Source organism: Triticum aestivum, chromosome 7B (assembly GCF_018294505.1).
Source record: "Triticum aestivum cultivar Chinese Spring chromosome 7B, IWGSC CS RefSeq v2.1, whole genome shotgun sequence".
Taxonomy (NCBI): Eukaryota; Viridiplantae; Streptophyta; class Magnoliopsida; order Poales; family Poaceae; genus Triticum; species Triticum aestivum.
Genome location: NC_057813.1, coordinates 698515749 through 698540896, shown reverse-complemented (window position 1 = coordinate 698540896; position 25148 = coordinate 698515749).

The following is a 25148-nucleotide window of genomic DNA, read 5'->3' as shown; positions in this document are numbered from 1 at the left end:
AGGCCATGAAATCTGAGATGGGATCCATGTATGAGAACAGAGTGTGGAATTTGGTGGACTTGCCCGATGATCGGCAAGCCATAGAAAATGGATCTTTAAGAAGAAGACGGACGCAGACGGTAATGTTACTGTTTACAAAGCTCGACTAGTTACGAAAGGTTTTCGACAAGTTGAAGGAGTTGACTACGATGAGACTTTCTCGCCCGTAGCGATGATTAAGTCTGTTCGAATCATGTTAGCAATTGTTACATTTTATGAATATGAAATTTGGCGAATGGATGTCAAAAACTGCATTCCTGAATGGATTTCTGGAAGAAGAGATGTATATGATGCAACCAGAAGGTTTTGTCGATCCAAAGGGTGCTAGCAAAGTGTGCAAGCTCCAGCGATCCATTTATGGACTGGTGCAAGCCTCTCGGAGTTGGCATAAATTCTTTGATAGTGTGATCAAAGCATATGGTTTTATACAGACTTTTGGAGAAGCCTATATTTACAAGAAACTGAGTCGGAGCTCTGTAGCATTTCAGATCTCATATGTTGATGACATATTGTTGATTTGAAATGATATAGAATTTCTGGAGAAGTTGCTTTCATATTGGGCATCAAGATCTATAGAGATAGATCAAGACGCTTAATTGGACTTTCACAAAGCACAGACCTTGATAAAGTTTTGAAGAAGTTCAAAATGGATCAGTCAACGAAAGGATTCTTACCTTTGTTACAAGGTGTGAAGTTGAGTCAAACTCAAAGCCCGACCGCCGCAGAAGATAGAGAGAAAATGGAAGTCATTCCCTATGCATCAGCCATAAGTTCTATCATGTTTGCAATGTTGTGTACCAGACCTAATGCATGTCTTGCTATAAGCATAGCAGGGAGGTACCAAAGTAATGCCGGAGTGGAGCGCTGGACATCGGTCAAAAACATCATGAAATACCTGAAAAGGACTAAGGATATGTTTCTTGTTTATGGAGGTGAAAAATAGCTCGTCGTAAATGGTTACATCGACGCAAGCTTTGATACTGATCCGGATGACTCTAACTCACAAACCGGATTCATATTTTTACTGAATGGAGGAGTTGTCAGTTGGTGCAGTTCCAAGCAGAGCGTCGTGGCGGGATCTACATGTGAAGCGGAGTACATTGCTACTTCAGAAGCAGCGAATGAAGGAGTTTGTATGAAGGAGTTCATATCCGATCTAGGTGTCATACCTAGTGCATCGGGTCCAATAAAAATCTTTTGTGACAATAATGGTGCAATTGCCTTGGCAAAGGAATCCAGATTTCACAATAGAACCAAGCACATCAAGAGACGCTTCAATTCCATCTGTCATCAAGTGTCGGAACGGGACATGGAGATTTGCAAGATACACACGGATCTGAATGTTGCAGACCAGTTGACTAAGCCTCTCCCACGAGCAAAACATGCTCAACACCAAAGCTCCATGGGTGTTAGAATCATTACTATGTAATCTAGATTATTGACTCTAGTGCAAGTGGGAGACTGAAGGAAATATGCTCTAGAGGCAACAATAAAGTTATTATTTATTTCCTTAATTCATGATAAATGTTTATTATTCATGCTAGAATTGTATTAACCGGAAACTTAGTACATGAGTGAATACATAGACAAAACATATAGTCCCTAGTATGCCTCTACTTGACTAGCTTGTTAATCAAAGATGGTTAAGTTTCCTAACCATAGGCATGTGTTGTCATTTGATGAACGGGGTCACATCATTAGGAGAATGACGTGATGGACATGACCCATCCGTTAGCTTAGCATTATGATCATGTTAGTTTCATTGCTACTGCTTTCTTCATGACTTATACAAGTTCCTCAGACTATGAGATTATGCAACTCCCGGATACCGGAGCAACAATTTGTGTGCTACCAAACGTGACAACGTAAAAGGGTGATTATAAAGGTGCTCTACAGGTGTCCCCGAAGGTGTTTGTTGGGTTGTCATATATCGAGATTAGGATTTGTCACTCCATGTTTTGAGAGGTATCTCTGGTCCCTCTCGGTAATACTCATCACTATAAGCCTTGCAAGAATTGTGACAAATGAGTTAGTTGCGGGATGAAGTATTACGGAACGAGTAAAGAGACTTGCCGGTAACGAGATTGAACTAGGTATTGAGATACCGACGATCGAATCTCGGGCAAGTAACATACCGATGACAAAGGGAATAATGTATGTTGTATGTGGTTTGACCGATAAAGATCTTCGTAGAATATGTAGGAAACAATATGAGCATCCAGGTTCCGCTATTGGTTATTGACCGGAGACGTGTCTAGGTCATGTCTACATAGTTCTCGAACCTGTAGGGTCCGCGCGCTTAATGTTCAATGACGATTGGTATTATGAGTTTATGTGTTTTGATGCTCCGAAGGTAGTTCGGAGTCCCGGATGTGATCACGGACATGACGAGGAGTCTCTAAATGGTAGAGACATAAATATCGATATATTGGAAGCCTATGTTTGGACATCGGAATGGTTTCGGGTGAGTTCGGGCATATACCGGAGTACTGGGAGGTTACGGACCCCCCCCGGGAAGTATATGGGCCTTATTGGGCCATAGTGGGAGAGAGGAGAAGGGAGCCTAGGAGGGTGCGCGCCCGCCCAAGCCCAATCCGAATTGGGTGGGGGGCCAACCCCCCTTTCTTTCCTCCTTCCTGCCCCTTCCTTCCTCTCCTACTCCAACTAGGGAAGGGGGGGGGGGAATCCTACTCCCAGTGGGAGTAGGACTCCTCTAGGGCGCGCCACAGAGGGCCGGCCCTTTCCCCTCCTCAACTCCTTTATATACGGGGGAGGGGGGCACCCCATAGACACACAAGTTGACATTGTTTAGCCGTGTGTGGTGCCCCCCTCCACGGTTACACACCTCGGTCATATCATCGTAGTGCTTAGGCAAAGTCCTACGCCGGTAACTTCATCATCACCGTCACCACGCCTTCGTGCTGATGAAACTCTCCCTCGGCCTCAACTGGATCAAGAGTACGAGGGACGTCCTCGAGCTGAACATGTGCTGAACGCAGAGGTGCCATACGTTCGGTACTTGGATCGGTTGGATCGCAAAGATGTTCGACTACATCAACCGCGTTAATTAAATGCTTCTGCTTTCGGTCTAGGAGGGTACGTGGACACACTCTCCCCTCTCATTGCTATGCATCACATAGATAGATCTTGCGTGATACTAGGAATTTTTTTGAAATTGATGCATTCCCCAACAACGCTTTCATCATGTCTAGCTTGAGAGCACAATAGCTGTTGTCCTCGGATTTGCTTCTTTTCATGAAGTGAATACATTCATCAAAACTAATGACGTTTTCTGTAATGAGCCTTCCAGGCACAAATGTTGATTGTTCCTTAGAGATAATGTCGCGCGGGATAACTTTCATCATGTTTGCTATCACCTTTGATGTTATCTGGTAGAGCACATTACTCAAACTTATGAGCTTGAACTGAGAAATAAGCATTGGCTTTGTTACCATGGGGATTACCACCAGCAAAGTATCATTGATGCATTCTGCACAATGAGTTCCTTAGGTTTTTTAGGGGAATGGTGTAACAAACGCGATACATATACTCTTCCTACCAGGCCCACACAAGGATACCCCTTGGGCCATCTTATAGCCCACACGCAGGTACAAACCACAAGGTGACAACCCATACAGGGGGTGTTACATGGCCCACATGCTAACATCGCGATGACGATGTCCCATGGTGCCGACTCTCCGTGTAGATACGAGTTAGGCCGCGCTTGGAATTATTGTAGTTTAATAATACGAAGGTGTTTATTTTACACTAGAATCTTACTAGATGCTTAGGAATTTTCGGTCGGAGACAAAACGATGAGCTGAGACGTGTATTATTTAGGTGTCTTCAAAAACAACACGATAATCCAAACATGTTGTAGTGGGAAATAATTTATCTATATCAATATAAAAAGACTCAAAGGGGTAGATCCAATTGATCTCGACCATCAAATTAAGTCATTCCAACGACCTAGACTGCTCCAATAGCGAGCGTTCAACGTGTTTAACATGCAATTAATATCATACCAAATATTACACTAATCACAGAATTAACACATAAATACTATCGTACGTAATATCCACGTGCAATTAATATATTGCCTAAATATTAATGTGTGTTGCATGTGTGCATTAATAGTTTAGTCTAGTAACATGCATATATATGTTAGGGTATCTCTAACACGGATCCCTAAGACGGACACTGGATATGTCTACGGACCGGTCCGGACACTAATATGGGAACCGATCATCCAAAGGTAGTTGCAAACGCCCAGTCACATTTGATGTAAACTTAAACAAACTGGACAATTTTCATACGAACTTAGAGAATTCGTACATAAAACCGGATCATTTTCATCTAAACTGGAGCAGGCACATTACATTCTCGACATATTTCAACTAAACTATAGCCGACTAGGCTATTCTAATCTAGTCTAAAAGATCGCCGGCAGTGGCGACACGCGTTTTGCACTACATGTTTTTCCCATGTCCAACAACAAGCACACCGGATGGCCCTGAACCCCAGAAAATGAAGCTTCAACATAAAGGGAAGAGTAGTCTTCGCCTCCACGAATCGGGCAAGCTCACTGATGGGCGATGCGCCCACCAAGTTTAGCTTCAGCATGAGGGGATGAAATAGTGGCCTCCACCTCTGTGAAGCGGGCAAGCTCACCGGCTGTGAGGCCCAACAAGACTTTGGCGGTGGCTTTCTTGAGACCCAAGCAGTGACAGCCTCCCACGTTCTACTCTTCCTCGCTATCGGTTGCGTTCTCCTATGTTTTACTCTTCCTCGTTATCGGTTGCAGCCTCCCATGTTTTACTCTTCCTCGCCATTGGTGGCAGCCTCAATTTTTTTCTTGCTTCTTTCTACCGGTTTTTTCTCCGTTGTTTTGTTTTATTTTCCATTTTTATTTCCTTTAATTCTTTTTTATTTTGCAAGTGCTCAAACTTTTTTTCAAAGTCGTGAACTTTATCAAATCTGTGATTTTTTAACTCACAAGCCATTTTCAAATCTTAGATCATTTCTGGAAATTTATGAATATTTTTAAATTGATAAATCTTTTTTGAAACTTATCAACATTTTTTGAATCAATGAACTTTTTTGAAATTCAGTAACATTTATTTTAGGATCAAGAACATTTTTTGAATTCATGATATTTCTTGAATTCATTAAACATTTTTCAAATTTTTGTATATTTTTAATTCATGATTTTTCTAAAAAATTAGTGTAAAGTTTTTGAAATTAAGAATTTCTTTAAATCTCAAACATTTTCTTGAAATTGAGATTCGTGAACAGTTCTCTAAGAAAAAATAAAAACAAAAAAAGAAGAAACAAAAATTAAAATGACAGAAGAAAAATGAAAAAAACAACAAAAAAGGAGCGCTAAGCCCCATTTGGGCCGGCCCAAAATGCGCGGAGGGGCGGCAACGCGGGGGGTGGGGGGGGGGTGGATTTCAGGTTGGTCGCTATTCACCGACCTACGCGTGAAATAGGGGCTCCCTGTAATCTGTGGCACTTAATAGAAGGACGCAACCAAATTTGAATGTATGAATGTACACAATAAGACCCGGACAGGGCAATGTACAGAGCTTACATAATGAAGCTCTGACAAACATTGGGCAATCCTTTCAGAAAAAGAATGGAGCAACATGAAAGCGTAGACACTAAATATACTCTTGGATAAAAAGAGATGTCATGTGTTCAACCCAGATTAGCAGATAAATTTCTGGGCAAAAAGATGCCTACAATGCTCTGCTGTGAAATTGTAGCACGCTAATACGGATGGACTGCGGTGTACTTTTGTCGACACTGAAAAATTGATGCAATATTCTTGTCTTTTTAGGCAACACAATATTCTTCTTGCAGTAGCGCAGCTTAAGGTAGCTGACAAATCTATACTTATACTATTAAACAATCAATATTTATATTTATTTATTATTTATACTATTAAACAATCAAACAAGAACTTTTTTAGGTGCATCCCGCAATTAGTCCCACAAACCCGCACAAACCAATCAGCACCACTCGATTAGGCCCACAATTCTAAATCTAACAGCCATCATTGATCTAATACCTCTATGGTGTGCACGTAGCAATTTCCAATGACTGACCATACTTCACCAGGAGCGGACTGGAACTACCAATCCCGCGGCCCCTACAATCACGGAAATCTGATCGCAAACTAAGGCAACTCCACGCCCTTGTACTTGTACTGGAACTACCAGTCCGCGTCCCTACAATCATGGAAACTGATCGCAAACTAAGGCAACTCCATGCCCTTGATCTCGACCTCATCGTCTGGCACGATGGTGACTTGGTGCCAGACGCTGCCCACCAACAATGTCTCCTGCCTGCACGGTGACCTTGCCGCACGGCACCGCTCGGTCACCTCCCTGATCGCCATCGCCGATTGTTGCCACTCATGTCGACCTCATTATCCGGCACGACGGCGACTTGCTGCCAGACGCCACCCACCAACAGCGTCTCTTGCCTGCACGGCCACCTCGCCTCACTGCACTGCACCGCTCCGTCGCATCCTTGCATGATCGCCATCGCCGATTGTTGCCGCTCACAGCGTGGCATCCATCCTGCGAGATCGCCAGCGCCCAGGAGAGATAGAGCCTGCCCCAGCACTGGCCCTGCTGCCGCGTCAGGGGCCGCCCTGCACCCGCGCCCGCCGCGTCCATTGAACCAGCCGGCCACACGCAGCTGTGATTCCTCCATGTACTTCTTCAGGTTCGACTTCTTCCTACCTGTTGCAACATTACTCATGATTATTAGATGTTTGAGAATAGAGTTCTAAATAATTAGCCATTGCACCTTATCTGTTTTTCTAACTAAACCATGCACCCTATCTCCTGCTCCTGGTGTCGAAAAAAAGTTGGCTTTCAGAATTTACAATAGCGACTTGTGCACATTGTACAACTCTACTGAAACACAATATCAACAAAAAGGACAGTGTGGTATGTTTACAAAGATGAAACAGATATTGCTTATCTGCCTGTCACTAATATAAAACCAGCACTTGATGTTGATGTTCATACTTATATGACAATATCCATGCTTCTAACAATTTAATGACATGAATATTCACATGAAGACGACGGTATGTCATCTCCCAGTCGTGCACGGGCGCGTACCCTATTTCAGGATTTAAGCAACAACCAACCATTGGGTGAGTATCATCAACCAATTCCTAATTTGTGCTACTGTTTTTGTTGTTGCTCGTGTGCTAACTTGTGGATAAAATATACTTTGAATGCAGGCACTCACATCCAAATTTCAGGGGTTAAGGTACCCCAACTCTGCAGAATACGTGACCCAGATTGCACCATTGAAGATGCATGTTAGTTCGTTGATTTAATTATGATGCAAATGTGTCGACAATGCTTATTTGACCATAAATCTGGGTTCTCTTTCCTTTGTTCAGGTATAGAGCCTTTTACCGGCTCCAATCCACTTGAAAATATGCCGTATAATGATACAAGAGTCATTGTCGAACCGTCTCCGCATGGTACTCAAAACACTACAAATCTGCTAATTACTTATGTCGATCCTACGTCTACTATAATACTTACATTGTTGTGCTCTACTGCTTTTATGATTTTCCAGTGGGAATGACCAGACAAATGATCCATATGCAGTGTTTGAGCCCATTGTTGAGCAAACTAATTTAGAAGGTACATTATATAAAATTATTCTTAACATATCAAGGTCTTCATCTATAAATTTCCTGCATTTATGATTGGTAATATATTGCCTACTTGACTGCTTGGAGCCATTGCATAATGGAGAAGCTGCATACCATGAACCTGATGAAGAAGCTAGAATATTTGTGGATCAAGGAATGTCCATTGTGTAATTTTCAATTTGGCACCCTCAAGTGTACATCTTATGATACAGATCAGGGCTTGGTTCACAGGACTAATAGGTCTTCAGATCTTAATATTGACCCATACGGAAGATTCTGTAAATACCAGAGTGTATCCCTTATGCGCAAGCTTTCAAGAGCCTTGGGTCTGTACCGAATCTATATTAGTACAAAATCTCACTAACACAGATATGCTGTTCACTATTAATCTAAATCCTTACTATTTATGAATGAAAACTTATGTTTCCATCTATCTATCAGATCTATCAGATGGAAACTTGATTAGCGAAAGAAAGTATTGACGGGCACTGACTTTACGAGACAAATATAGCACATGACTGAAATAACCATATATGTATGTATGGAAGAGATCGAGCTATCAGGCGACACATTAGTAATAATGAAATAAAGATAATACTTAACAGAGGTGTTCACATCTGAAGTTTTCTTTTCCTTGTCAATTTCACATATCCCTTGGTCCCTGCAGAGGAGAAATATCATAGATCCATATCATACTTCAATACAGGAGCTATGATTTTGACAACATCACCTAAAAGGAATCCTAAAACCTTGTAAACCAAACAGTTCTTTTTTTGACAATGTAAAGCAAACAAATACTTCCCCCACAAAGAAATACAAGAACACTTTACAGAGGGAGTACCACTCTGCAATGAGAACTACAGCTATCCATTTCAGTTCAGACTTTTGTATGTACCACTGTATCTCGCTACGAAAAAGGTAAAATAGGAACAAGTTAGAGAAAAGAGCTTACAGTACCAACTACATGGAGAAAAGGGTTCACTACATATGCTTAATGGTAATGTAGGCATCAGATCTTAAATCTGGTCTATATTCATAACAAAAGATATCATTGCGGCTACTGATAGGAAGAAATAGTACACTATCAGTTGAGTTAAGATACTCCCTCTGTAACCAACTAAGTTACCGGCTGCACGTCAGTACAACTCATAGTAAGAAATTTAGTTAGTACAACCTCATACTATAACTCACAGGAAAAAATATTATAGTTAGTAGAACCAAATTCTGAAATTTTGTAGTTACGCGTGGGCTTACCAGCTGCCATTGGCGCGTGGAGCGGGAGTTCTCGCAGCCGGCAAAGGCGATGATGGGCGCGACGCCTGGGTTATTCGCACCGCCAGAACCATCTAGAACCTCATTCCGCCTCCTCTCCGTCTCCTCCCCTACCAGCGCTTTTGCTTCTTCGACCCCTCCCCTCCGCGGGCCGACGCACATCTGGGGGCAGGCAGGGGCAGCTCGCCGGTGAAAGCGAAGCACCCGAACTGCTCCAGCTGTTGAGGTGTCGGGGCCTGCTCCGTGCTTGGGCAACGCCAGCACTGGATGGCCGCGGCCGCCGATGCGGATGAGACGAATCCCGGGCCACCGCTTCCGCCTCAGATGGCCCCTTGCAATGGGTCGCTCGCGAGCATGCCGAGCTCGAGTGCCTCCTCGGGGACTTCGGGGACCGGATCAACGTGAAGGGGCGTGCGGACCTCGCGTCGGCTGTGGGGACGAAGGGGAGGAGCTACCTAAAGGGGGAGCGCGACCAGGAGAATGGGGAATGGCGTGGAGATTTGGGCGTACCCCGCGGGGGCGGTGGAGAGACTGCGAGTGAGCCTAATTTTAAAAGGTGTGTCTAATTCATTCATCAACTATTAAACAATCAAACAAGAACTTTTTTAGATGCACCCCGCAATTAGTCCCACAAACCCGCACATACCAATCAGCACCACTCGATTAGGCCCACAATTCTAAATCTAACAGCCATCATTGATCTAATACCTCTATGGTGTGCATGTAGCAATTTCCAATGACTCACCGTGCTTCACCAGGAGCAGACTGGAACTACCAATCCCACGGCCCTACAATCACGGAAATCTGATCGCAAACTAAGGCAACTCCACGCCCTTGTACTTGTACTGGAACTACCAGTCTGCGTCCCTACAATCACGAAAATTGATCGCAAACTAAGGCAACTCCATGCCCTTGATCTCGACCTCATCGTCTGGCACGACGGTGACTTGGTGCCAGACGCCGCCCACCAACAACGTCTCCTGCCTGCACGGTGACCTCGCCGGACTGCACCGCTCCGTCACCTCCCTGATCGCCATCACCGATTGTTGTCACTCATGTCGACCTCATCGTCTGGCACGACGACGACTTGGTGCCAGACGCCACCCACCAACAGCGTCTCCTGCCTGCACGGCCACCTCGCCGCACTGCACTACACCGCTCCGTCGCCTCCCTGCATGATCGCCATCGCCGATTGTTGCCGCTCATAGCGTGGCATCCATCCCGTGAGATCGCCAGCACCCAGGAGAGATAGAGCCTGCCCCGGCACTGGCCCTGCTGCCGCGTCAGTGGCCGCCCTGCACCCACGCCCGCTGCGTCCCCTGAACCAGCCGGCCACACGCAGCTGTGATTCCACCATGTACTTCTTCAGGTTCGACTTCTTCCTACCTGTTGCAACATTACTCATGATTATTAGATGTTTGAGAATAGAGTTCTAAATAATTAGCCATTGCACCTTATCTGTTTTTCTAACTAAAGCATGCACCCTATCTCCTGCTCCTGGTGTCGAAAAAAAGTTGGCTTTCAGAATTTAAAATAGCGACTTGTGCACATTGTACAACTCTACTGAAACACAATATCAACAAAAAGGGCAGTGTGGTGTGTTTACAAAGATGAAACAGATATTGCTTATCTGCCTGTCACTAATATAAAACCAGCACGTGATGTTTATGTTCATACTTCTTTGCACAATATCCATGCTTGTAACAATTTAATGACATGAATATTCACATGAAGACGACGGTATGTCATCTCCCAGTCATGCACGGGTGCGTACCCTATTTCAGGATTTAAGAAACAACCAACCATTGTGTGAGTATCATCAACCAATTCCTAATTTGTGCTACTGTTTTTGTTGTTGCTCGTGTGCTAACTTGTGGATAAAATATACTTTGCATGCAGACACTCACATCCAAATTTCAGGGGTTAAGTTACCCCAACTCTGCAGAATACGTGACCCAGATTGCACCATTGAAGATGCATGTTAGTTCGTTGATTTAATTATGATGCAAATGTGTCGACAATGTTTATTTGACCATAAATCTGGGTTCTCTTTCCTTTGTTCAGGTATAGAGCCTTTTACCGGCTCCAATCCACTTGAAAATATGCCGTATAATGATACAAGAGTCCTTGTCGAACTGTCTCCGCATGGTACTCAAAACACTACAAATCTGCTAATTACTTATGCCGATCCTACGTCTACTATAATACTTACATTGTTGTGCTCTACTGCTTTTATGATTTTCCAGTGGGAATGACCACACAAATGATCCATATGCAGTGTTTGAGCCCATTGTTGAGCAAACCAATTTAGAAGGTACATTATATAAAATTATTCTTAACATATCAAGGTCTTCATCTATAAATTTCCTGCATTTATGATTGGTAATATATTGCCTACTTGACTGCTTGGAGCCATTGCATAATGGAGAAGCTGCATACCATGAACCTGATGAAGAAGCTAGAATATTTGTGGATCAAGGAATGTCCATTGTGTAATTTTCAATTTGGCACCCTCAAGTGTACATTTTATGATACAGATTAGGGCTTGGTTCACAGGGCTAATAGGTCTTCAGATCTTAATATTGACCCATACGGAAGATTCTGTAAATACTAGAGTGTATCCCTTATGCGCAAGCTTTCAAGAGCCTTGGGTCTGTACCGAATCTATATGAGTACAAAATCTCACTAACACAGATATGATGTTCACTATTAATCTAAATCCTTACTATTTATGAATGAAAACTTATGTTTCCATCTATCTATCAGATATTCAGATCTATCGGATGGAAACTTGATTAGCGATCAAGGGAGACACGGATCTTATCGAGAGAATTGGATGTTTTAAGCTAAGTGTTAGAGTTGAGGGATATGGGAGAGAATCAATGGAGATTGGTGGTGGAAGACAAAGTGTCATGATACGGTATAAAATATGAAAATCTGCAAAGCTGAAATCTGTGATAAAAACATGAAACTGTTTTCATTAAGCGAATCTCCATGCTCCAAACAAATCACATAGCTTGAGTGATTTGAGAGGGTATAATATATGTGCGCTTTTTTGGCCACCACGGACTAACACATGTGAGTTCTTTGTCTTGCGTAGTCAATTAGCTACTTCACCGCTGTCTTCCGTTCATGAACGCTACCTGCAGACAAATAGCATAAAGAGGTGCATGCTAAAAATGCATTGTTATTAAACAAGAACAATATTATACTACCTCAGATCAAAAGATTCTTCACACGCTTAATTCATCACCAGACCAGTTGCTTAATGGCGAGCTTATCACCTCATCCTCGGCCGTGATGGTGCCGCAGCCAAGAAGAGATTCCCGTATGCACCCTGGCTGGATTGGCTAAACAATGCTTTCATTGACAAACCGCACGGAGAGACAACACATAGTATTTACCTGATCAAATGGCTGGGCAGGGTGATGCTTAAAAGATTATTCACTGCATAGTGGATGGTCCTGCATTGCACTTCGTCGCCCAATTTTGTATAACTTGTACAGGCAACCAATTACATAATCAGTCCATGATGTTCATCATCAGTCATTGGTAAAGAGTGTTACATTACTCTTCTTTCAATTAAGATGATCCCATATGACTGTCCTGACTTTATGACTAAATCTCTCAAGTTTGCATCTAATGAGAATAAATTGCTCGTAATTCTGGTACACACAACTCAGTATGACGATGTCAAAATCTGAATAATGGATGGGATCAGTTCTACTTGAAATCATAAGAACCAAAAACACTAATTGTGTACCTGGGAGGCAAGGATATGTAGTGGTTGCTGAAGATTGTCTGATGAAAGTGACAGCAGCTGGCAGCGTCCTCGAGGATGAGAGAGAGAGATAGATAGATAGATAGATAGATAGATAGATAGATAGAGAGAGAGAGAGAGAGAGGGGCTGATGGCACCGGCGGGAAGAAGCAAGGCCGATCGCAATGAGCGCATGACCTGGTGGAATTGGATTTGCTGTAGATCTAACACAACGTTGATGATCAGAAGGACAGGAGAAAGACAATTGCGTGAGCAAGGGGGGAGATGCCTACGGGGAGGAGACTGTATGGGGGTTATGTCCATGGAGAAATAGAACGCATGCAGTAATTATGTGTAGGTTGGGTCACGTACCTGTGCGGGCTGTGATGGTTTTTTTACACAATCAAATCGTGTGAGAGATGGTTAGCTATTGTATTAGATCGTAACAGATTTAAGATCTCATGGTATCTTTTTTTTTCCTTTGTGTGAAAAGTGTCTTTTTCTGGATGAGGACTCTATGATTAAATCTACACCGTAATAATTCGGTCCTACCAGATGAACTACTCGTAAAATTTAATTAACGTGGTAATTTTTTGGGAGTCTGTAATGAGTATAGGTATAGATAGATTGCATTTGCCAAGGAGTGACCTCTTCCAACGAAATGGTGTTGCTAAGTTTGCTTCATTTAATTAGCTATAGACTCAAAATTGTCTTTTCATCTAGGTACACGCGCTTAGCACCGTTTCTTCCTTGGGTCACCAAACTAGTCTCTCTCTTCTTGATTAACTTGCCACATCAGACTTTATGCCTATGTGGCAAGCTTAAGCACCTGTAGCAGCAAGTAAGTACAATAGTGCGCTTTACATGGCATTTTTGCATATATGGAGGAAAGAGAGGCAAGGAAAAAATGGAGAAGTAGGCTCTCATGCAAGAGCCAGCCTCTACTACTACATGGTGGAGCATTGGGAGAGTCACCTGTATGGAGGTGGTCAGGAATCGGAAGACTCACGCCGGTCGTAGCGCCGCAGTTAAAATGATAATGGCAAGTCAAATCACGGGGCCCCACCTGTCCAACAGTAACTCGCTGTCAAATCACACATCCCTACGTTTGCAGCAGCCTACTCCCTCGTCTTCTCGCGTCTCTGTCGAACCGACTAGGCGGAACTGTCCCGCCGCCTACCGGGCAGGAAAAGCCCCGCCGTCGACTTTTAAATAGTATATAGTATACTAATTTTGTATCCATGGATTGCGCCCGCGCCATGGAGCAAATCGTCTAGAAAACGACGGTACACATGTACGGAGTATACAGCACGCACGTCGCACACCAGACGGTCGGTCGGTCTGGCACGCTGCTCTCCGAATGGAACAAGCGTCATATTGCGTTCGCACACACATGTGGGACGAGAACCGACCATAGGCACACTCCCCGGCTCCACAAGTCGGGTGACTTAATAGAAGAGGGAGACGAGCGATAGTACTAGAGAAGTGTTGTACTACGTTGGTGCCTGGACGATCCCTGCAAGACACGGAAGATCAGTTCGTCCATGCATGTGACCAGACTCTAGCAGACACGCCTGGATTGGCTATCGTCTACATATCGTGCAGGCTGTGTTGTATGGCTGTAGTTGTGGTGAAAAATCTAAAAAAAGGTTTCTTGTCATCTCATAAAATTATGTGTCATGTGCTTCGGATCACTGCGAGGGTTAAACAACGACAACTTAGTTGGGCTAGTCATTGGGGGCACATGCACGAATAGTGACTACTCGGCTGCCATCTAGGTCAAGCCCGCTATGTTAATTAGGACATCTATCGACGGACCCCTTTTATACGAGTTTATCTTTAATTTGAGATTTGTTCCTCGTCTAGTTTGTCCGTCGGGATTCATGTTGTCTCCTTTGGGCAGTGAGGTTATGATTTCTTGTCATGTGGCATTTTTTATGTTATATGTTATAGTCCGGCGCTTCAGATCAAAATGACGACAACTGCGCCTCCGGGCCACGTGCATGTAGACTTCTCGACAATCATTGATGAGGTCAAGCCGGCTCCGGTAGACAAAATAAAACTAAGTACTACTCCACCATATAGACAGGAGCCTCCGCGCTTGCTTGCTAATGTTGCTCTCTTCACACCGTCTCGGCCTCTCCAGATCTAAACACGACAGCGGTGGCCACACTCTCTCTCTCTGCTCACCGCTGGTCACAGATCCAGCCGGATCCTCTCCGCCGGGGAAGGTGAGAAGGTGCAACGTTCATGCGGTCGTCCTCGGCGACGGCTCTTACCCACTGCTGGGCGCGTCCCGATCAGCCTGCCTTGCCGTTCTCTCCCAAGCACCGCTGGCGAGGGAGGGCCTCCGACCCCTTCTTCCTCGCTGTCGTAGTGTGGGCAGATCTGGCCTCCCGCCGCCCACCTAGCGACATCCTGGCGACCATCAGGTATAACTTCCTTTGAAACCGGCCTTGCTCTACTTCCCGAGCTCTTGACGTCGCTGCATTTGTAACTTTTACTATTTCTCAGGCCCCCTCGTAGATAGGATCGATCGGCTGTTTGAAAACCACCTAATTTTTTTTACGTTTAAGAGGTAAATTTAGTTCATGCACTCGAATCTAGTACTACTTGGTTCAAACAAGGAAGAAAGGGGGTGGCGGGTGGGGGAGGATTTGTTACCTGAATCTAGGACTTGGTCGAAAGAGGAAATAATGGGGGCGAAAAGTAGCAGAGACTGGCTATCCAACTGGTCTCTATGTCTAATAGGGAAATAAAGGGAAACGCAGTACAAACTCAATATAAACCCGATCTACTGGTTGAAAAAGGTAAGAAAGTGGAAACTGGGGGACAAGTCAACATAGTAAGTCCAGCACTAGATTTGCTAGTCTCACACAGTATAAGGTGGCTATACCGCAGAAAATGGGACCAACCCAGATATCCTGTTCTGAGGTTTGTTGCCCCGAGCCACTCTTATGTAATGCCACTGGTAAAATGTAGTAGTCGCACTGTTAAAAGTAAGGACACGTTAAACCAATGTTGTTTTCAATGTAATGCCTCCAGTAATATGAATCAATGGCACTTCTTTACATGTCCTGCTAAAATTTCCCATTAAGATAAGTTGGTTGTTTTCGTTAGAAATGCAACTGTCCTGGTCCGCCTACTCTCCCGTGCCCAAAGTAATGTCGTATTTAACGGTTGTCATAGTTAATCCTAATGCCCACACTAATATCTAGCAATGCCACTGCTTTAGAAATTGCTACTGTCCTTGTAGGATTGCCATTCAGATAAGGAACATGCTTCTTTTCATTTGATGCATGTTTCATCACTTGTTAGTCACCCTCCTTTCCACCTTTTTTGTGCTAACAGAGATATACATTTCACGCTCGATCTTAGTTGAACTGCACAAATGATATCCAAATTATAGTTGAGTATTCCAGGAGCTTCACAACCAACTTGATGTTGCTCAATTTTATTGCAACTAATGAAGAAGAAGCTCTGTGGGTTTCTTTTTCTGATGGAAATGGAACCGGGGCTGGAGCCCTTTTCTTAAATTTTTTTTGAAGAAGCTGCTAGCTCACGGGACATTGCTTCATTTTAGGTGAACTGCACCAAAAGGGCCCATGAATTGAATCATCCATGTTGGTGACTGAAAGAGCCGGCTTCAGCATCCCAGTCTAAGCACCCCCGGCCTCCATCCTTGCGACGCACGGTACACCTCGTTTGCCACCTGCTCGACCCTAGTGTCACTGATAAAATGAAGTAATAATACAGTTAAATAGAGCGAGTGTCATCTCTATCATTTCATTCCAATGTAGATAAAGAAAGTGCTTCTCTTTGTTAAAGTATGTTTCATCAACTAGTCCCATTGTTAATGTTTAGGCGTTTCTGCAAACTGGGGTGCTTAATTTTAGTTGATATGTACAAAAATAGAGATTTGAATGTCTCAAGGCGCCTCCTTGTACTACTGTTGTACACTGATGTTCATCACTGGAAGAAGGTGTATCTGGGAGACTTGGGACGATGTCCAGTATGAGGCGTACCGTATGAGGCGTCGCAGGGCCCATCTCGCCCTCGCAGCATGGCATACTATGATACTATCACAATATTTTCTTCTATTTATTTTGTGTGTTTCATAAACTAGTGCTACTATAATGTAATCATGCTTTTTTATTATATGTGCAAACAGGGTTATTCAGCTGCATTTTGGTGGAACTGCATAAATGTACGTATGGAACCGACATATATGCAGAGTGCGAGGTGTGCCAAGTAAAAATTACCGACACCAACCATGCTGCATGCACGCATTGGCATCCACCACAACCAGTGGGATGTGTGGCGCTCTCTGTGGACGGATCTTTCTCGGCAGCAAATCCTCTAACCAAATACTAGTAGCTTATATTGGCAGTTTTCTAGGGATTACTCTTTTCTGAAAGAAGCACCAATCTATTTTTCTTTATTTGTACACTGTGTCACAACTTTGACCCAATGGTCCAGAGCTATTTTAGGGTGATTGGCGTAGTACGCGAAGACTGATTGTAAGCGTGATTTTCATTAGCTGTCACACTGATTGTAAGCATGAGCAGGTGGAAGATTAGGTTAGTGCGAAGCTTTCCTTAAACCCTACCGTCGCCGTTGAAATAAGGCGAGCGTCGAGGGAACCGTGGAGAACATCGGGGAAGCGACGTCGCGCCATCCGGCCTCCTCTTGTGGTGGGAGAACGAATACTCCTTTGGCTCCGGCTGGCTCTGCACCCTCACGAACGACACACCATACTCGATCAATTCGTTATCCTGTGGGTGCTCGACCTTCGACCTGTACGCCCACCACGTCTGCCTGACTGTCGCCTCGGGCGAATCTGTCTACTACATCGCCCATAGGAGATACTCGATGAACTCGGAGGACTGCGGCGTGACTGCCGCCGAGGAGTACATGTACATCGCCGCCGTCTCGCTCTTTCGCATACATTGACACATGGCCCGCACCGTCCTCGAAATCTCCCACTCATTGTCAAACCAACTAAGGATCTCCTTCAACCTGGCTAACTTTGCCTGGTCGCCGCCGGCGATGTGCCTGATTCGCTGCTGCATCCTCTCCATAGATGTCGTTCTGAGTGGTCCGGTGCTAGATTTGGAAGATGGGAGGAGAGAAGATGCTCTTGCAATAGAGAAGAGGGAGAGGAGAGGAGGTGGTTTTGGAATGGAGATGATGGAGAGGAGAGGAGGTGGGTTTGCAATGGAGAGAAGATCAGAAGAGGGAGAGGCGAGATAGTGGTTTTGGAATGGAGATGATGGAGAGGGTAGGAGGTGGTTTTGGAATGGAGATGATGGAGAGGAGAGGAGGTGGTTTTGCAATGGAGAAGATCAGAAGAGGGAGAGGCGAGACGGTGGTTTTGGAATGGAGATGATGGAGATGAGAGGAGGTGATTTTGCAATGGAGAAGAGGGAGAGGAGCGTGCGGCAGCAATTTAGGATTGGGCAAGAGGGCCGGCGCGCTGTGACTGGATCAAAATTAAAATCAATTTACCCTTCAATTGAGAAAGCGGCCCCACATTAACTAGTCTCCCTTTTATTTTGGGTCATAATTGACCATGATTTTCGCACATAAAATATATGTTATACGTTGCAAAAATAATATAATTTGAAAGTACATTCAGATACAAACCAAACGATACAATTTTTGGTGACATGCATTCACATTTTGCTTGTCACATACAATACGGGGTCAAACTTTGACCCAAAATACGCAAAACAATAAAAAAATACTTCCTAGATCAGCGCCGCTCTTCCGCTCTTCTCCTCTTAAACCACCGCCGCTCCTCTTCTGTTCCAATCTAAAACCAGTGCCGCTCCTATCCTCTTCCATTTCAAAACCACCGCCCCTCCTCTCCTGTTGCAGTCCAAAACCAGCGTCGCTCCTCTCCCGTTCTAATCTGAAACCAGTGCCGCTCCTCTCCTCTTCCATTCAAAAACCACTGCCGGTGAGTGAAGGTCCTGTGCAGAAGTAGATCGATGGAGGAGTACAACCGATACGCGAGGATCGCAGACGGCGACCCTGTGAAGCTAGCTAGGATGTTGGAGACACAGTCTTGGTTTGACAACAGGGACCAACTAGCGGCGACGGCGACATCCATGGTCAAATATCTGCAACAGAGCGAAAAGGCGGCGATACTCCCGGAGGGAGTCGCGCCGGAGTACATAGAGCTGCTCCTCTGGACCATGGAGCAAACAGATTCACCGAATCCGATTGTGAGGGAGCGGTGGTGGGAGTATCGATCCCAGATGGAGCATCCACCAGAGATTGAAGGATCGAGCATCTAGAGTGTGCCGTTTGAGAGGGTGTCCTGCAAGAGCGAGCCGGTGGAGTCTTCATCGACCGAACCCAACTATAAGAGGAGAAAAGCAGTTGGCCCGATGACGCTTCCCTGCCATCGTCTCCCTCGCCATTCACATCGTCTCACGGGGCGGCTGTCTGCCACCAAGGAATAGGAGGGGACTGCCCCCCTGCCCAATAGTCGGGCAGGTTTGAATTGTCAAGAGGAGCTTAGGGTTGTCAGTATTTGCTGGTTGTGAATTGTGTTTTGTGTTGTGTATTTTGAGAGTACTTTCAGATATGAATGTCTTTTGAATTTCAGATTTGCAGTATTGAGCATATGAAGAATTTTATGAATTCTAGAGATCTATTTTTAGCACTTAAAAAATGTAGTTTCATAGGAGTATAAAAGTGCAGACGAGAAGAAACTGCAAGTTTCAGTTTCAGATAAGAAACTGCAAGTTCAGTTTCAGATAAGAAACTGTAACTTTCAGAGGCAGAGCATTTATATTAACACGGCCTTTTCAAACAGGGTTAACATCATGTTGGAAGTTTTATTCGTTGTCGAAAAGGGAACTACCAGCCAGTTAACATCATGCTGATCAACATTCATGCATAGCACATCTTCATATGATGCACAGTTTCATATTTTGCTTAGAACGTCGGTAGCATGATAAGATGATCCCTTACTAAATTTCAAGGTACAAGTGTTCTCCCTGAGTATGCACCGCTGCTAAAGTTCGTCGTGCCGAGACACCACATGATGATCGGGTGTGATAAGCTCTACATTCACAAATAACAGGTGCAAGCCAGTGTTGCACACGGAGAATACTCGGATTAAACTTGACAAGCCTAACATATGCAGATATGGCCTCGCAACACTGACACCGAAAGGTCGAACATGAATCATATAGTAGATATGATCAACATAGTGATGTTCACCATTGAAAACTACTCCATCTCACATGATGATCGGACATGGTTTAGTTGATTTGGATCACGTGATAACTTAGATGATTAGAGGGATGTCTATCTAACTGGGAGTTCTTAAGTAATATGATTAATTGAACTTTAATTTATCATGAACTTAGTACCTGATAGTATTTTGCATGTCTGTGTTGTTGTAGATCAATGGCCCGTGCTACCGTTCCTTTGAATTTTAATGCGTTCCTTGAGAAAGCTAAGTTGAAACATGATGGCAGCAACTACACGGATTGGGTCCATAACTTGAGGCTTATCCTCATTGCTGTACAGAAGAATTACGTCTTGGAAACACCGTTAGGTGTACCACCCGCGCCCGCAACTGCAGACATTGTGAATGCCTGGCAGACGCGTGTTGATGACTACTCGATAGTTTAGTGTGCCATGCTTTACGGCTTAGAACCTGGACTTCAACGACGTTTTGAACGTCATGGAGCATATGAGATGTTCCAGGAGTTGATGTTAATATTTCAGTCAAATGCCCGGATTGAGAGATATGAAGTCTCCAATAAGTTCTACAACTGTAAAATGGAGGAGAATAGTTTTGTCAGTGAACAAATACTCAGAATGTCTGGGTAGCACAACCACTTGACTCAACTGGGAGTTAATCTTGCTGACGATAATGTCATTGACAGAGTTCTTCAATCACTAGCACCAAGCTACAAAAGCTTCGTGATGAAATATAATATGCAAGGGATGAACAAGACTATTACCGAGCTCTTCGCGATGCTAAAGGCCGCGGAGGTAGAAATCAAAAAGGAGCATCATGTGTTGATGGTCAATAAGACCACCAGTTTCAAGAAAAAGGGCAAAGGGAAGAAAGGGAATTTCAAGAAGAATGGCAAAAAGGTTGCTGCTCAAGAGAAGAAACCCAAGTCTGGAGCTAAGCCTGAAACTAAGTGCTTTTACTGCAAAGGGACTGGTCACTAAAAGTGGAACTGCCCCAAGTATTTGGCGGATACGAAGGATGGCAAAGTGAAAGGTATATTTTATATACATGTTATTGATGTGTACTTAACTAATGCTCACAGTAGCGCCTGGGTATTTGATACTGGTTCTGTTGCTCATATTTGCAACTCAAAACAGGGGCTGCGGATTAAGCGAAGATTGGCTAAGGACGAGGTAACGATGCGCGTGGAAATGGTTCCAAAGTCGATGTGATCGCGGTCGGCACGCTACCTCTACATCTACCATCGGGATTAAAATTTTAGACATGAATAATTGTTATTTGGTGCCAGCGTTGAGCATGAACATTATATCTAGATCTTGTTTGATGCGAGACGGTTATTCATTTAAGTCAGAGAATAATGGTTGTTCTATTTATATGAGTAATATCTTTTATGGTCATGCACCCCTGCTGAGTCGTCTATTTTTGTTGAATCTCAATAGTAGTGATACACATATTCATAGTGTTGAAGCCAAAATATTAATGTTTAATAATGATAGTGCAACTTATTTGTGGCACTGCCGTTTGGGTCATATCGGTATAAAGCGCATGAAGAAACTCCATATGGATGGACTTTTGGAATCACTTGATTATGAATCACTTGGTGCTTGCGAACCGTGCCTTATGGGCAAGATGACTAAAACTCCGTTCTCCGGAACAATGGAACGAGGTACTGACTTGTTGGAAATAATACATACCGATGTATGCGGTCCAATGAGTATTGATGCTCGTGGCAGGTATCATTATTTTCTTACCTTCGCAGATGATTTGAGCAGATATGGTTATATCTACTTAATGAAGCATAAGTCTGAAACATTTGAAAAGTTCATAGAATTTTAGAGTGAAGTGGAAAATCATGGTAACAAGAAAATAAAGTTTCTATGATCTGATCATGGAGGAGAATATTTGAGTTACGAGTTTGCTCTTCATTTGAAACAACATGGGATAGTTTCACATTTAACGCCACCTGGAACACCACATCGAAATGGTGTGTCCGGACGTCGTAACCGTACTTTATTAGATATGGTGCGATCTATGATGTCTCTTACTGATTTACCGCTATCATTTTGGGGTTATGCTCTAGAGACGGCTGTATTCACTTTAAATAGGGCACCATCAAAATCCATTGAGACGATGCCTTATGAATTGTGGTTTGGCAAGAAACCAAAGTTGTCGTTTCTTAAAGTTTGGGGCTGCGATGCTTATGTGAAAAAGCTTCAACCTGATAAGCTCGAACCCTAATCAGAGAAAATGCGTCTTCATAGGATACCCAAAGGAAACTTTTAGGTACACCTTCTATCACAGATCCAAAGGCAAAATCTTTGTTGCTAAGAAAGGATCCTTTCTAGAGAAGGAGTTTCTCTCGAAAGAAGTGAGTGGGAGAAAAGTAGAACTTGATGAGGTAACTGTACCCGCTCCCTTATTGGAAAGTAGTTCATCGCAGAAATTAGTTCCTGTGATTCCTACACCAGTTAGTGAGGAAGCTAATTATGATGATCATGAAGCTTCAGATCAAGTTACTACCGAACCTCGTAGGTCTTTGAGAGTAAGATCTGCACCAGAGTGGTACGGTAACCCTGTTTTGGAAGTCATGTTACTAGACCATGATGAACCTACAAACTATGAGGAAGCGATGATGAGCCTAGATTCCGCGAAATGGCTTGAGGCCATGAAATCTGAGATGGGATCCATGTATGAGAACAGAGTGTGGAATTTGGTGGACTTGCCCGATGATCGGCAAGCCATAGAAAATGGATCTTTAAGAAGAAGACGGACGCAGACGGTAATGTTACTGTTTACAAAGCTCGACTAGTTACGAAAGGTTTTCGACAAGTTGAAGGAGTTGACTACGATGAGACTTTCTCGCCCGTAGCGATGATTAAGTCTGTTCGAATCATGTTAGCAATTGTTACATTTTATGAATATGAAATTTGGCGAATGGATGTCAAAAACTGCATTCCTGAATGGATTTCTGGAAGAAGAGATGTATATGATGCAACCAGAAGGTTTTGTCGATCCAAAGGGTGCTAGCAAAGTGTGCAAGCTCCAGCGATCCATTTATGGACTGGTGCAAGCCTCTCGGAGTTGGCATAAATGCTTTGATAGTGTGATCAAAGCATATGGTTTTATACAGACTTTTGGAGAAGCCTATATTTACAAGAAACTGAGTCGGAGCTCTGTAGCATTTCAGATCTCATATGTTGATGACATATTGTTGATTTGAAATGATATAGAATTTCTGGAGAAGTTGCTTTCATATTGGGCATCAAGATCTATAGAGATAGATCAAGACGCTTAATTGGACTTTCACAAAGCACAGACCTTGATACAAGGTGTTACAAGGTGTGAAGTTGAGTCAAACTCAAAGCCCGACCGCCGCAGAAGATAGAGAGAAAATGGAAGTCATTCCGTATGCATCAGCCATAAGTTCTATCATGTTTGCAATGCTGTGTACCAGACCTAATGCATGTCTTGTTATAAGCATAGCAGGGAGGTACCAAAGTAATGCCGGAGTGGAGCGCTGGACATCGGTCAAAAACATCATGAAATACCTGAAAAGGACTAAGGATATGTTTCTTGTTTATGGAGGTGAAAAATAGCTCGTCGTAAATGGTTACATCAACGCAAGCTTTGATACTGATCCGGATGACTCTAACTCACAAACCGGATACATATTTTTACTGAATGGAGGAGTTGTCAGTTGGTGCAGTTCCAAGCAGAGCGTCGTGGCGGGATCTACATGTGAAGCGGAGTACATTGCTACTTCAGAAGCAGCGAATGAAGGAGTTTGTATGAAGGAGTTCATATCCGATCTAGGTGTCATACCTAGTGCATCGGGTCCAATAAAAATCTTTTGTGACAATAATGGTGCAATTGCCTTGGCAAAGGAATCCAGATTTCACAATAGAACCAAGCACATCAAGAGACGCTTCAATTCCATCTGTCATCAAGTGTCGGAACGGGACATGGAGATTTGCAAGATACACACGGATCTGAATGTTGCAGACCAGTTGACTAAGCCTCTCCCACGAGCAAAACATGATCAACACCAAAGCTCCATGGGTGTTAGAATCATTACTATGTAATCTAGATTATTGACTCTAGTGCAAGTGGGAGACTGAAGGAAATATGCTCTAGAGGCAACAATAAAGTTATTATTTATTTCCTTAATTCATGATAAATGTTTATTATTCATGCTAGAATTGTATTAACCGGAAACTTAGTACATGAGTGAATACATAGACAAAACATATAGTCCCTAGTATGCCTCTACTTGACTAGCTTGTTAATCAAAGATGGTTAAGTTTCCTAACCATAGGCATGTGTTGTCATTTGATGAACGGGGTCACATCATTAGGAGAATGACGTGATGGACATGACCCATCCGTTAGCTTAGCATTATGATCATGTTAGTTTCATTGCTACTGCTTTCTTCATGACTTATACAAGTTCCTCAGACTATGAGATTATGCAACTCCCGGATACCGGAGCAACAATTTGTGTGCTACCAAACGTGACAACGTAAAAGGGTGATTATAAAGGTGCTCTACAGGTGTCCCCGAAGGTGTTTGTTGGGTTGTCATATATCGAGATTAGGATTTGTCACTCCATGTTTTGAGAGGTATCTCTGGTCCCTCTCGGTAATACTCATCACTATAAGCCTTGCAAGAATTGTGACAAATGAGTTAGTTGCGGGATGAAGTATTACGGAACGAGTAAAGAGACTTGCCGGTAACGAGATTGAACTAGGTATTGAGATACCGACGATCGAATCTCGGGCAAGTAACATACCGATGACAAAGGGAATAATGTATGTTGTATGTGGTTTGACCGATAAAGATCTTCGTAGAATATGTAGGAAACAATATGAGCATCCAGGTTCCGCTATTGGTTATTGACCGGAGACGTGTCTAGGTCATGTCTACATAGTTCTCGAACCTGTAGGGTCCGCGCGCTTAACGTTCAATGACGATTGGTATTATGAGTTTATGTGTTTTGATGCTCCGAAGGTAGTTCGGAGTCCCGGATGTGATCACGGACATGACGAGTAGTCTCTAAATGGTAGAGACATAAATATCGATATAATGGAAGCCTATGTTTGGACATCGGAATGGTTTCGGGTGAGTTCGGGCATATACCGGAGTACTGGGAGGTTACGGACCCCC